We start from the raw sequence: 14,648 nt of genomic DNA on the forward strand, positions 1-14,648 counted from the left end.
CATTGTATTTTTACTATTTTTTCATCGACAAAAGGGTTTGTCCATCCTTGTCCTTCTCCTATAATTGTTTTTGTAAATCGCTTAAGCTATTTGTAAATTCATCCGCAAGAAACATTCACAAACTATACGCACCCATTCACATTAAATACACTTGGCGGCCAGTCAGTCAATCATACACAGACAAAATTGAGGAACAAAACTGAACTCTTCAGAAAATGTCAGTGACACGTGATATACATTCAAAGTATAGCAGGCAAGCTGTTTCAGCATTTCAGCACCAAGCACCAACATGGCTTGCCATCAATTATTATAACAGCTGCAAGACTTAATTGCAAATGTTTTGAGGGAAAGTGCTTAAGAAACTTCTGATGATGTGGACTAAAGAGCTCAATGTCTAAAGACTTCGAAAATCCCGTCAATATAAAGCGTAGACCACGAAATAAAAATGGAAAACACAACCACGTTTATAAATTGATTGAATATTAATTGGGTCATTAGGAACAGAGCTCATTGTATGCTACATTAATAAATGGTCGAGTAGGCATAAATAACAAGGAAATGTCATGAACATTGATGTCCCTTTAAACGTGTGTTGCCCATAAAAGGGAATTATTTCATAAATTTATTCTTCGCTGAAAAAATTATTGCCCTAATAGGAAAGATAATGCAACACACAATTTACACAATATTAAGGTAGAATTTCTTTAAAGTAAATAAATTTTAATTAAAAGAAAGTTTAAAAACTTTGCTTTAATGTTTCGTTTAATTTAACTCGAGGACATGAATCTTGGAAATTTGCGTTCCTACGTTAACATCATATGTATTTGAAGCTAGGCAAAATTTCATTCAATTAAATAAAACATTTTTGATTTAAATAAATCGTCTTTAAACTATTCATTCAATCTTTAGATTTGAAATAAATATATTTCAAAGAAACGAAGAATTGAAGTAAGGATACATTTAAGACACAATTCTGTTTTAAATTTGAGTTTTGCGTACTCGCTTCTAGGAACCAATGAGGAAAAACCTACATCACAGAAATGCGTCTTCTATGCTTAACAAAATATTCTATATTAAAGTGAGCACTTCCCAAAAGTGGAAAAAAATGTAGGCGACCGTGAATGTCCAGTTCGGACAGATGTCACTATATATAATTCATGAATTGGGCTTCGAATTGCTTCCCCACTCATCGTGTTCTCCAGATCTGGCCCCCGGCGACTTTTTCTTGTTATCGCAGGGAAAAAATTTGGCTGCAATGAAGAGGTGATCGCCGAAACTGAGGCCTATTTTTTAGGCAAAACCGAAGGAGTACTACCAAAATCAAAAAATTGGATGGTCGTTATAATCGTTGTATCGCTCTTGAAGGGAACTATGTTGAATAATAAAAACGAATTTTGACAAAAAAAATGTGTTTTTCTTTGTTAGACCGGGGACTTATCAGCCAACCTGTTACACCAAAAAAAAAAAATACTTTCCTCCGGAACGAAATTTAAGACAGACAAAATTCCGCTTTCTCATAAAATATTTTCGTTACGAACACATAAACCAGAATTTATGGCAAGCGATGTAATAATTCTAATATTTATACCCTAAACCACATAGTGGTCACAGTGAAAAAAACAGTGAACCCACTAGGAAGAAAACTTTTGGTTAATTTTAGAAAATTTTTATATTCTTAGAAAATTTTAACTAAACAGTATTACAAGCCGATATCCCAAAAATAAGTAAATATTTTTCGACAAATTCAAGAAAATTTATTAGACATTTGTAGTTTGATGGAAAAAATTGTAGTTCAAAAGTGCAAGAATGTCTTTAGTGACATACGAAGTTCAAGATGGGCGCATTATTGGTAAAAGTTAAAAATTTTAAGACATTCTGAACTATTTTGTGGGAGCCATGATTTTAGTTAATCGTTATGCCTCATTTGTGTATAATTTTTATACCCTCCACCATAGGATGGGGGGTATATTAACTTTGTCATTCCGTTTGTAACACATCGAAATATTACTCTAAGACCCCACTGAAAAGAAAGCATACCCGGTTCCAAAGATTTTGTCTTTACTTTAAAAAATTTGGTATTGATTCCGAGCCAAAAAAGCGGAGAATACAAGTAAGGATACTTTTAAGACACAATTCTCTTTTAAATTTGGGTTTAGTGTACTTGCTTCTAGGAAGCAAATTTTAATTTTTCTTTTTTTCATCTTTTTTCTTCATATGCTATCAAAGTCTTTTAAAAACGAGTTAACGGCAACTTTATTTTCAAAATTAGGACTCGACTTCCAGTAGAAATTATGATGTGTTTCAAGTAAAAAACGTCTTTAAAATAAAGTGTTGAAAAACATGTCCTATATTTGAACGATTTTTCGCTTTGTAGTCAAGATGCAAAAAGACAACAAATTTAAAGACAATTTCATTAAATTTAAAGATTTTTTCTCAATTATTAAAGTCAAGTTGACCTTAGCCCAAACTTTTTTTCTTTCATGTTATGATATCAATTTTTAAATCAAATCACTTAATTATAAGGACAATACGACTTCATTGAAAAGTTTATCGACGTTTGGTCAAGGAAAAAAACTTTATACTTTATGCGTCTTCTATGCTAAGCAAAATTTGCATTCGTATTTTAAAGACATGAAATCTTTGACCTCACTACAATATTTTTTTCAGTGTATATATTCTGGGTCGTGGTGAAATTCTTAGTCGATCTAAGCATGTCCGTCCGTCCGTCCGTCCGTGTGTTGAAATCACGCTAACTTTGGAACGAAACAAGCTATCGACTTGAAACTTGGCACAAGTAGTTGTTATTGATGTAGGTCGAATGGTATTGCAAATGGGCCATATCGGTCCGCTTTTACGTATAGCCCCCATATAAATGGACCCCCAGATTTGGCTTGCGAATCCTCTAAGACAAGCAAATTTCATCCGATCCGGCTGAAATTTGGTACATGATGTTAGTATGTGGTATCCAACAATCATGCAAAAAATGGTTCACATCGGTCCATAATTATATATAGCCCCCATATAAACCGATCCCCAGATTTGGCTTGCAGAGCCTCTAAGAGAAGCAAATTTTATTCGATCCGGCTGAAATTTGGGACATAGTGCTAGCATATGATCTCTACCAATCATGCAAAAATTGGTCCACATCGGTCAGTAAATTTATATAGCCCCCATATAACCCGATCCCCAGAGTTGGCTTGTGGAGCCTCTAAGAGAAGCAAATTTCATTAGACCCGGCTGAAATTTGGTACATGGTGTTAGTATATGGTCTCTATTGACCATGCAAAAATTGGTCCACATCGGTCCATAATTATATATAGCCCCAATATAAACCGATCCGCAGATTTGGCTTGCGGAGCCTCTAGTAGAAAAAAAAATCATTCGATCCGGCTGAAATTTAGTACATAGTTTTAGTATATGGTCTCTAACAACTAAGCAAAAATTGGTTCACATCGGTCCATAATTATATATAGCCCCCATATAAAGCCATACCCCGATTTGGCTTGCGGAGCCTCTTGGAAGACCAAAATTCATCTGATTCAGTTGAAATTTGGTACGTGATGTTAATATATGTCCTCAAACACCCGTGCAAAAATTGGTCGAAATCGGTCCATAACTATATACAGCCCCCATATAAACCGATCCCCAGATTTGACCACCGGAGCCTCTTGGAAGAGCAAAATTCTTCCGATTCTGTTGAAATTTGGTACGTGATGTTAGTACGTGGTATCCAACAACCAAGCAGGAATTGGTTGATATCAGTCCATAATTATATATGGCCCGCTATAAACCCATCCCCAAATTTGAGCTCCGGTGGATAAGCAAAATTCATCCGATCTGATTGAAATTTAGTACGTGGTGTTAGTATATGGTCTCTAACAACCATGCAGGTATTCATATCAGTCCATAATTATATATAGCCCCCATATAAGCCGATCCCGAGATTTGGTTTTGGAGCCTCTTGGAGGAGTAAATTTCATCCGAGTCAGTTGAAATTTGGTACATTGTGCTAGTATATGGCCGTTAACAACCATGCCTAACTAGGTCCATATCGGTCTATAGTTATATATAGCCCTCAGATAAATTGATCCCAATCACACAAAAATTGGTCCATATCCAGTTCATAATTGTAGCCCCCATATAAGCGACCCCCATATATCAATTCTGGCCCTCCACGTACCGCGCAAGAGTACATATCGATTCGTAATTATTTGTAGACTTACCTATACAGAAATTTTTTGTCTAATATATACCACGTATGGACTAACTGACAATTTAGAAAACGATGCCCGCCTTGCATACACAAGGTCGTGGGTTTGATTTCTGTTTCGACCAAGCGCCAAAAAGTTTTTCAGCTGTAAATTATCCCACCTCAGATATGCTGGGGACAATTCTGAGTGTTTCAAAGCTTCTCTAATTGGTTTCACTGCAATGTGGAACACTGTTCGAACTCGGCTATAAAAAGGAGGTCCCTTGTCATTGAGCTTAACATGGAATCGGGCAGCACTCAGTGATAAGAGAGAACTTCACCACTGTGGTATCACAATGGACTGAATAGTCTAAGTGAGCCCGATACTTCGGGCTGCCACCTAACCTAACCTAACCTAACCTACGGCCGTAAGTTCGGCCAGGCCGAATCTTATGTACCCAAATTGGGGTAATACTCTGGCTTCTGGGACCGTATTAGTCCATATCGGGCGAAAGATATATATGGGAGCTATATCTAAATCTGTCAATTTTACCAAACATTGGAAGAATGTCAATTCTACTCTTTGTGCAAAATTTCACGAAAATCGGTAGTAAACTTTGGCCTCTGTGGTTATATGAGTCTAAATCGGACGAAAGATATATATGGAAGCTATATCTAAATTTGAACCGATTTCAATCAAATTTACCAAGCATTGGTAAAATGTCAATTCTACCATCTGTGCAAAATTTCACGAAGATCGGTAGTAAACTTTGGCCTCTGTGGTCATATGAGTCTAAATCGGAAAGATATATATGGGAGCTATATCTAAATTTGAATCGATTTGGATAATATTTTGCAAGTTTTTCGAGACTCATAAAATATTCGGATGTACTGAATTTGAAGAACATCGGTTGATAAACACGCCAATTATGACCAGATCGAAGATAAATATATATGGCAACTATATCTAAATCTGAACCGATTTTTTCCAAAATCAATAGCGATTGTCTTTGTTCCAAAAAACGCCAATTATGACCAGATCGAAGATAAATATATATGGCAACTATATCTAAATCTGAACCGATTTTTTCCAAAATCAATAGCGATTGTCTTTGTTCCAAAAAACGAACCTGTGCCAAATTTGAGGACGATCGGACTTAAACTGCGACCTGTACTTTGCGCACAAAAATACATGAACAGACAGACAGACGGACGGACAGACAGACAGACAGACAGACAGACAGACAGACAGACAGACGGACATCGCTAAATCGACTCAGAATTTAATTCTAAGACGATCGGTATACTAAACGATGGGTCTCAAACTTTTCCTTCTTGGCGTTATATACAAATGCACAAACTTATTATACCCTGTACCACAGTAGTGGTGAAGGGTATAAAAAAGGCCAATTAAATACGTATATAATTCATTTTGACAAAATTTTCTATAGCAATAAAATTTTGACAAATTTTTTCTATAGAAATAAAATTTTGACAAAATTTTCTATAGAAATAAAATGTTGACAAAATTTTGTATAGTAATAGAATTTTGACAAAATTTTTTATAGTAATAAAATTTTGACAAAAATTCTATAGTAATAGAATTTCTATAGAAATAAAATTTTGGTAGATTATTTTTGGGGATCGGCTATATATAACTATAGACCGATACGGACCAATTTTGCATGGTTGTTAGAGACTATATACTAACACCAGATACCAAATTTCAACCGGGTCGGATGAATTTTGCTCCTCCAAGAGGCTCTACAAGCCAAATGAGCGTCGGTTTGTATGGGGCTATACGTAAAAGAGGTCCGATATAGCCCATTTGCAATACCATCCGACCTACATCAACAGCAACTACTTGTGTCAAGTTTCAAGTCGATAGCTTGTTTCGTTCGGAAGTTAGCCTGATTTCAACAGATGGACAGTCGGACATGCTCAGATCGACTCAGAATTTCACCACGACCCAGAATATATATTCTTTATGGGGTCTTAGAGCAATATTTTGATGTGTTACAAACGGAATGACAAAGTTAATACACCACCCATCCTATGGTATAAAAGCTATTGCCCGGAATGTCTCCAATTAAATTATTTTGTTTTCAGAGTAGGACATATTTTACTAATGACATTTCTACATCTTTAGCATAGTCATCCTTCCCACATTTAGAATGTATAACCTCAACGTTTCCATCTCGGACATGACCACAGACAGTAGCATAACACAACACTCGTTGTTATGGCATTAACTATGGCTAAAAATACCGGTTCACAAGGAAAATGTACTCGTTTCCGCAAGGAAACAAATCCACAAATATACAACAAGGATAACTGCAAAATAACATTAACGAATGAGAAAAAATACAAAAATATTTAACTTACTGGTAAACTGTGACGTAGTCTAGGGAGCAAAGGCCAAGGATTTTTTTGCAATACTATAAGCAAATACACACGAGTTTGTTTATAGTTGTCAAATATATCTGTATGGCAAATTTGTTTGCTTTATTATATTCTTTGTCTCCTTTCTTGAAGCTAATAGAAAATTTATTTACCAAACACCAAGCCAATAAAAAGGCAAAAACACTATTTCGATTTTATTTTTCTGATATGTATGAATTTTAAAACACAGACTATAAGACAGCGAAGTGAGTTTCTTTGGCCTCAGAACACCACAATTAACGACCTTAGGGTTATTTTACGTAACACAGGAAACACTTTTCGCCAATCAATATTTTTTCTGCGGTTTCTAGCCACTTAAAATAGTCGGCTTTTGTTTTTCTTTTACTTATTTGCAGGGATTCTTGTAAACACTTTTGAAAATCCTTTCCTGTTGTTTTTCCTTCTTGTGTCCTTTCTTTTAGCGCACTATTTTGCCTCACACATTGCAAGCACAAAACGGAATTTACGATAACCAGAACTGGTTAAAGCTGTCGTTTTTCTGTCAATAACCTTTTGTTTTTGGCCTCACAAAAGGGTGGATTTTGTGACCATGTCAGAGAATTGAGAGCAATAGCGGTAGGTCATTTTTCTTTCTTCTTTGGAAAAGCGGAAGCTTTTAACAAAAAGCTTATAAAGCTTTCAAGTTTTACGACATTCTTATAGTTGGCAAAATCAGTGATGCTAATGTAGCTGATATTACAAATGGATATTCCGGCTGAACCCATATTTTTGTGAGGCCCATATTCGTATACGTCCATGAGCACATATGCTACTGCAGATGGGCCTACAAAGACTTTACATCAAAGCTATAATATAAGCCTAAACCAATTTGTGCTAAAATCGATTGTGAATTCAAGCGTAGATATTGGTCTAAGACCCTATAAAGTATATATATATGTTCTGGGTCATGGTGAAATTCTGATTCGATCTAGCTATGTCAGTCCGTTCGTCTGTGGAAATCACTCTAACTTCCGAACAAAACAAGCTATCAACTTGAAACTTGGCACAAGTAGTTGTCATTGACGTAGGTCAGTGGTTCCATATCGCCTTTTTTGGAAATAATTCTTTAACTTTTGAATAGATAAATATATCAAGTTTTTCTCTATGTTTGCAAATATGTGGGTTCCTAGTTGGACCACGGGCTGACCTGTGGGCGCTGAAAGTTGGTCACCTCGGGGGGTATGGAATTTTGTTTTAACTGTCAACTCCGCAATTTTGAACCGATTTCGAAGATTTTTTCATTGCTGGGTAGAATTTGTCAAGCTTTACTTCTTAACTGCATTCTCTACAAATTTCAACGAATTCTTGAAGAAAAAAAGTGTACCCATGTGCTTTAGATTAAAAGTTGTAATGTCCACAAATTCGAATTTCAAAAAATATCGAATTTTTACCATTTTTTTGGAAAAAGGCACATATATTCTTTCTGTCGTTACATTTTTTATAGACTTCTACCAATCTTTTTGTACTTGTTTCTTATAGACCAGCAAAAAAGGATACGATTTAAGCTTTTATCGGCCATTTTGGTCAAGTAGTATATGAGTTCTTATCCTCCCAAAATCGGTACTTTTTCAAAAAGAAAAAATTTTGTTTTTAAAAATTCTCATTTGGCAAAGCACCAATTTCTAAGCCAATCTGTTTCCCAAAAAGCCCTATGTGTCTTCTAACTAACTGTAAAACGTTTCAACATCCTATCAGTAAAGAGCTGAGAAAAATGCAAATTACAAAAAATCAGGGTTTTTCAACATATGTCCATACTTTGCCCACACTTTGTCCTGCAAAAATCAATAAAAATCATAATGATATCACAATTAGTTCAAAAGTTATTTAGGTTTCAATTCATATTTTTAATCCCCAAAAAAGCGGAATTTTTGAAACAACTTCAAATTTTCGTCTTTTTTGTTCTCTTTGGGGATCGATTTATCTGATGGCTATATATAACTATAGACCGATATGGACCTCGTTAGGCATGGTTGTTAACGGCCATATACTAGCACAATGTACCAAATTTCAACTGACTCGTATGAAATTTGCTCCTCCAAAACCAAATCTCGGGATCGGTTTATATGGGGGCTATATATGATTATGGACTGATATGGACCACTTTTGCCATAGTTGTTAAATATCATATACTACCACCACGTACCAAATTTCAACCAGATCGGATGAATTTTGCTTCTCCAAAATGCACCGGAGGTCAAATCTGGGGATCGGTTTATATGGGGCTATATATAATTATGGACTGATATGAACCAATTCCTGCATTGTTGTTGGATACCATATACTAACATCAGGTACCAAATTTCAACGGAATCGGATGAATTTTGCACCTCCAAGAGGCTCCGGAGGTCAAATCTGGGGATCGGTTTATATGGGGGCTATATATAATTATGGACCGATTTCGACAAATTTTTGCATGGTCATTAGAGACCATATATTAACACCATGTACCAAATTTCAGCCGGATCGGATGAAATTTGCTTCTCTTAGAGGCTCCGCAAGCCAAATCGGGGGATCGGTTTATATGGGGGCTATATATAATTATGGACCGATGTGGACCAATTTTTGCATGGTTGTTAGAGACCATATACTAATACCATGTACCAAATTTCAGGCGGATCGGATGAAATTTGCTTCTCTTAGAGGATTCGCAAGCCAAATTTGGGGGTCCGTTTATATGGGGGCTATACGTAAAAGTGGACCGATATGGCCCATTTGCAATACCATCAGACCTACATCAATAACAACTACTTGTGCCAAGTTTCAAGTCGATAGCTTGTTTCGTTCGGAAGTTAGCGTGATTTCAACAGACGGACGGACGGACGTACGGACATGCTTAGATCGACTCAGAATTTCACCACGACCCAGAATATATATACTTTATGGGGTCTTAGAGCAATATTTCGATGTGTTATAAACGGAATGACAAAGTTAATATACCCCCATCCTATGATAGAGGGTATAAAAAAACAGTGGAAAATATACCAAAAATACAAAGGGATCTTCATAAAAATAACGAAAGGGCACTATACTCTTTTTAGAGTTGGAACAGTAAAATGAAACAAGTATATACGGCCGTAAATTCGGCCAGGCCGAAGCTTATGTACCCTCCATCATGGATTGCGTAGAAACTTCTTCTAAACACTGCCATCCACAATCGAATTACCTAAGTTGCGGTAACGCTTGCCGATGGCAAGGGATCTTCAAACTTCCTAACACCATCTTCTAAATTGTATATAAGTCCATACGTGGTATATATTAAATCAAAAAAGATCGATCCAATACGTATATAATTCAGTTTGACAAAGTAGACATAAAATTTTGATAAAATTTTCTACAGAAAAAAATTTTAACAAAATTTTCTATAGAAATAAAATTTTCACAAAATTTTCTATAGAAATAAAAATTTTGACAAAATTTTCTATAGAAAGAAAATTTTGACAAAAATTTCTACAGAAATAAAATTTTAACAAAATTTTCTATAGAAATAAACTTTTGACAAAATTTTCTATAGAAATAAAATCTTGGTAGATTATTTTTGGCTCGAGTGGCAACCATGATTAAGAACCGAATAAAATTTGAACAAAATTTTCTATAGAAATAAAATTTTGACAAAATTGTCTATAGAAATAAAATTTTGACAATGATGAAAATTTTATTATGAACCGAATAAAATTTTAAAAAAATTTTCTCTAGAAATAAAATTTTGACAAAATTTTCTATAGAAATAACATTTTGACAAAATTTTCTATAAAAACAAAATTTTGGTAGATTATTTTTGGCTCGAGTGGCAACCATGATTATGAACCGATATGGACCAATTTTTGTGTGATTGGGGATCGGCTATATATAACTATAGACCGATATGGACCAATTTTGGCATGGTTATTAGCGGCCTTATACTAACACCACGTTCCATATTTCAACCGGATCGGATGAATTTTGCTTCTCCAAGAGGCTCCGGAGGACAAATCTGGTGATCGGTTTATATGGGGCCTATATATAATTATGGACCAATTTTTGCATGGTTGTTAGAGACCATATACTTACACTACGTACCAAATTTCGACCGGATCGGATGAATTTTGCTCCTCTAAGAGGCTCCGGAGGTCAAATCTGGGGATCGGTTTATATGGGGGCTATATATAATTATGGACCGATATGGACCAATTTTTGCATGGTTGTTGGAGGCCATATGCTTACACCATGTACCAAATTTCAGCCGGATCGGATGAAATATGCTACTCTTATAGGCCACGCAAGCCAAATCTGGGAGTCCGTTTATATGGGGGTTATACGTAAAAGTGGACCGATATGGCCCATTTGCAATACCATCCGGCCTATATCAATAACAACTACTTGTGCCAAGTTTGAAGTCGATAGCTTGTTTCGTTCGGAAGTTGGCGTGATTTCCACAGACGGACGAACGGACGAACGATCGATCGACTCAGAATTTCACCACAACCCAGAATATATACTTTATGGGGTCTTAGAGCAATATTTCGATGTGTTACAAACGGAATGACAAAGTTAATATACCCCCCATCCTATGGTGGAGGGTATAAAAATATTTTTGAAAAACTGCACTGAAAAAAAGCATACTCATTTCCAAAGATTTTGTCTTTACTTTAAAAAATTTGGTATTGATTCCGAGCCAAAGAAGCGGAGAATACAAGTAAGGATACTTTTAAGACACAATTCTCTTTTAAATTTAGGTTTTGTGTACTTGCTTCTAGGAAGCAAATTTTAATTTTTCGCTTTCTCAGCTGTTTTTCTTCATATGCTATCAAAGTCCTTTAAAAACGAGTTAACGGCAACTTTATTTTCCAAATTAGGACTCGACTTCCAGTAAAAATTATGCTATATTTGAAGTAAAAAACTTCTTTAAAATAAAGTTTTGAAAAACATGTCCTATATTTGAACGATTTTTTGCTTTGTAGTCAAGATGCAAAAAGACAACAAACTTAAAGACAATTTCATTAAATTTAAAGAATTTTTCTGAATTATTAAAGTCAAGTTGACCTTAGCCTATAAATTTTTTCTTTCATGTTAAGATACACATTTTTAAGTCAAATCACTTAATTATAAGGACAATACGACTTCATTGAAAAGTTTATCAACTTTTGGACAAGGAAAATAACTCTATTTTAGAGAAATGCGTCTTCTATGCTAAGCAAAATTTGTATTCGTATTTTAAAGTACGTAGTAGTTCAGTGTAACTATTCTCTTTCATTGATAGGCTAAGAAGTTTCCGAACCGCCCTCCTATATTTCTTGGGTTATTATGATCATGTCACATCTCGCTCAATTGAACTTCTCGGTTGTACATTTGATAACTTCATGAAGCTTAGAACCATGATGTTGATTTACAAAGTACTTAAATTTCGGACACCGCCAAATCTGGCAGAAAGATACTAGTTTTGAGGTTCGAGTAGAATGCATGCGTTGGTAATGCCCCGTTTTCAAACTTTGATGATGCAGCAATCGTTCCTAATTCGAGTCACGAGGTTATGGAATACCTTAATACCTTACGAAAATAAGAATTTTAATTTGTCATGTTTTAAGTTTAAGGAACTGGTTCTATCTCGGTTATGAACTTTTACCATAGCTTACACTTAAATTTTTCGAACTGTGTTTACGAATAAACATCTCTTTTCCTTCCATTCATCCATGTTCGTGTTAGGTTTTTGAATCTTGATTAGTATATTAATAATATATTTAAACAAATATATATATATATAGTATATTAATATTAATAGATATTAATGAGCTTAAATTATATTTTATAGTTAAGTGTCAAAACAAAGTAAAACTTTTGTAATATATTTTGGCCTTATTTGAGCTTCTAATTACAATTATAAATAAAGTGAAATGAATGACAAACTTATTATACCCGCAGACGGGTATAATAAGTTTGACGGGACTAAATAAACCCTCAAAAAATCGCTTTTGTAACATATACCCCAAACACATTTTGCATTGTATGCTTGCACTTAAAAATATTATGTTACAAAATGTGAATTCCAAACATATAATTTTTACATCCAAACACAAAAAAAAAAAACAGTCTTTGTCGTCCGTGTATATAAGCCAATTGATTGGTTTGTATAGATTATTAGCCTTTAAATAATTATGAATCGATATGAATAACACGGTAATTAGAGAGCCAAATTCCAACCAGATCATACGAAATTTGTTTCCCCATGGGACGGTCTATATGGGAGTAAAACATACTTATGGACCAACTTGGAGTCGGGGCTATACCGAAAACTGGTCCCATATGGTCCATTAGCTACACCATTCTACATCAATAAAAACTATTTGTGCAAAGTTCCAAGTCGATAACATGTTTCGTTCGGAAGTTAGAATGATTTCAATAGATGGACGGACATCGCTAGATCAACTCATATTTTCACCACGACCTAGAATACATATACTTTATGGAGTCTTAGACCAATATTGCAATGTGTTATAAAAGGAATGGCAAATTTAGTATACCCTATGGTGGAGGGTATAAAAATAAGGTAGGTGCCCAACCATGTAGTTGAAGAAACCTGTTATAAAAATCTTGTTTGAATTTTATTTCATGGTTCAATATAATTAATTCTTATGAAGCGAAATTTTATATATAAACTTAAACTTTCTTTAGCCTGAGAGATTCAACCTTAGCAGCAAAAACAAAATATCGTTGGTGCAAAATAAATCAATTTATTCAGTGGGATGTATCGTAATAATAGGGGTTCCCATTTTTTGCAAGTTGACAACACAGTAACAAACCTGCCAGCCGGGAAATTTTAAATGTTTTCCCTTTTAGTTTCTACTTTGTTCTTCTCATTTTCATTGTTGCTTATTATTGTCTTGTTACAGCTCTCTTTAGTCTTACAGTACTCAAAGCACTTTTCTCCCGTTTTCTTTTTGTATCATTTCTATATATGCAATATATTTTCTGAATTGCTTTACCTTTGATATTTATCCGGCTTTTGTTATGTTTTCTATGTCTGCCTCGGCTATCGGTGCTGGTGTTGGCGTGGTATATATTGTATCAGGCGTATGACATCAATATATTACATTTGACATTAAAAATTCATGGACAAGTATTTCTACTTCGATTTTTCACTCCGTTTTTTCCGTTGTTTATGAGCAAAAAAAAATTCCACCCTAGGACATTTAAAACGTTTTAAATACTATGAATAAAATAAATGAAAGCACTTTGAATCGTTGTTTTGGTTATCGGTTGAGTATTTTCCAAAAAAATCAAATGGAATTCATTGCATTGCTTTTCTTTTTAATGGCCTCTTGTGTCGTTTTATTGACGATGATTTCTTGCGATAGCAAAGAAAACTTCACACACAACCGGATGTTTTTCACACGTTTGCGAAACTCATAAAAATTGAGCACAAATGCAAATATTTTCAATGCTTTCGATTCTCGAAACTCTTATCGCTTGTAATAGCTTCCCATTCGATATGGAGCACTTTCTAATAATTTAATTTTTTCCTTCTTTAGGTGAAAAATTCGATGAAAACTTCCTTAATTTCGGGCACACGTTGGGTAATTTAGATAAAAATCTCTTCGTATGTTTCTCGTGCTCGCAAATCACACTGACAGCATTTGGCTGAGCCCTATTAGGATACCTGTACACGAGTATGAGTTAATATGCGTGTTTGAGAGTGTGGGTTTGTTGCAATGAGGAAAATTCGCTTAGTCCGCACGTGTTTGTGTGGGCGTGTGTGTACGTGAGATTGCTGGTGTTTGGCAACTTGCCTTGTTGCTTTATTTTATCGCCTTCTTTCATTATCCACATTCGGTGCTTTTGCCTATTACCTACATTGAGAGAGGGAGCTTTGTTGAAGCACCATATGAATGAAATGGTTTAGCGTAATGAGTGGTGTCATTGTAATCCAGCTTATGTTTCCATTTTTGTATTCTCTCTTTCTCGTTCTCTTTTCAAATGTTTTGTTTAAATGTATTTCAATGCATTTCATCACCATACTCTCATACTTTTCCCAACAATGTGTCGT

At 34.9% G+C, this 14,648-nt stretch overlaps 1 protein-coding gene across 2 annotated transcripts in view; it reads right to left on the reverse strand.

The window, feature by feature from the left end:
• The window catches only part of cpx (synaptic transmission protein complexin), a 1,078,564-nt gene extending 1,064,344 nt beyond the window's left edge, over window positions 1-14,220 (reverse strand). The window contains exon 1 of one of the 2 annotated variants that reach the window (XM_075291794.1): window positions 13,588-14,220. The gene's annotated coding sequence lies outside the window, so the exon portion shown is untranslated. Of the gene's footprint in view, window positions 1-6,574; window positions 7,117-13,587 lie in introns of those variants that run through there. The other variant, XM_075291793.1, reaches the window with a different exon arrangement.
• Window positions 14,221-14,648: the final 428 nt, after the last annotated feature.

Source organism: Haematobia irritans, chromosome 1 (genome assembly GCF_050003625.1).
Source record: "Haematobia irritans isolate KBUSLIRL chromosome 1, ASM5000362v1, whole genome shotgun sequence".
Classification (NCBI taxonomy): Eukaryota; Metazoa; Arthropoda; class Insecta; order Diptera; family Muscidae; genus Haematobia; species Haematobia irritans.